The sequence below is a fragment of the Felis catus genome, chromosome E1 (genome assembly GCF_018350175.1).
Source record: "Felis catus isolate Fca126 chromosome E1, F.catus_Fca126_mat1.0, whole genome shotgun sequence".
Classification (NCBI taxonomy): Eukaryota; Metazoa; Chordata; class Mammalia; order Carnivora; family Felidae; genus Felis; species Felis catus.
This window is the reverse complement of record NC_058381.1, coordinates 13,016,437-13,017,417: the sequence shown is the minus strand read 5'-3', so window position 1 is coordinate 13,017,417 and position 981 is coordinate 13,016,437.

The following is a 981-nucleotide window of genomic DNA, read 5'->3' as shown; positions in this document are numbered from 1 at the left end:
TCCCGTGTGAGCCTGATGGTGGGGAAACAGATCGTTTGACTTTTTAGCGGACACGGGTGTGATGTCTTGGGTACTAAAGGCCATGGAAGGTTGATTGCTTACTTAAAATGGACATATTTTCGGAGCCGTCGATATCAAATACAATGCCGATAGTTAGGTTTTCTTCTTTGGGGTGGTGGTTGTAAAATGGCTTGAATTTGGTGCTGTCTGCATGGCAAGGCTTTGGGCTGGGCAGCTCCGGTCATGGCCTTGCTTCAGTCCCAATACTGACCCTGTAACTGTGGTCCTCAAAATATACATCTCTGTGACCTTTACAAACAACATAACCCGTTTTCTCCCTCGTTTTACAACAGGTATCAAAAACAAAATCAAAAACGAATTTACAAACACTTACGCCCTCCCTTGTTCCACTCAGACACGCACTCTAGGGTTCAGGCCCGAGGCAGGGGCCTAATCAGCTTTCATGTGACTTCAATTTATGACTTAACGGGTACCCGTTGCAGTTGGTCAGCAAAAAGTACTTCAAACGATGGTCGATTTTGTCTCTCGCATACAGTGTTCGTGGGTGAATGTTGACAGGAGATAGGTTAAAGACACAAAAAATGTTTACTCGTAAACCTTTAAATTTTTTCCTTGTACCATTTATTTTGAGAGAGAGAGAGAGAGAGAGAGAGAGAGAGAGAGAGGAAAGAGAGAGACAATGAGAATGAATGTCAGCGAGGGAGGGGCAGAGACAGAGGGAGGGAGACACAGAATCTGAAGCAGGCTCCAGGCTCTGAGAGGTCAGCACAGAGCCCTACGCGGAGCTCGAACTCACGAGCTGTGAGATTGTGACCTGAGCCGAAGTCGGACGCTTAACCGACTGAGCCGCCCAGGAGTCCCTATTTGTAAACTTTTAAAATGGCTTCCCAAATCTTTCGTGACCTGGAACTTCAAAGCTTTGCTAAGTTAAGTGGTAAATTAGGTTCATTTCTTCGGACA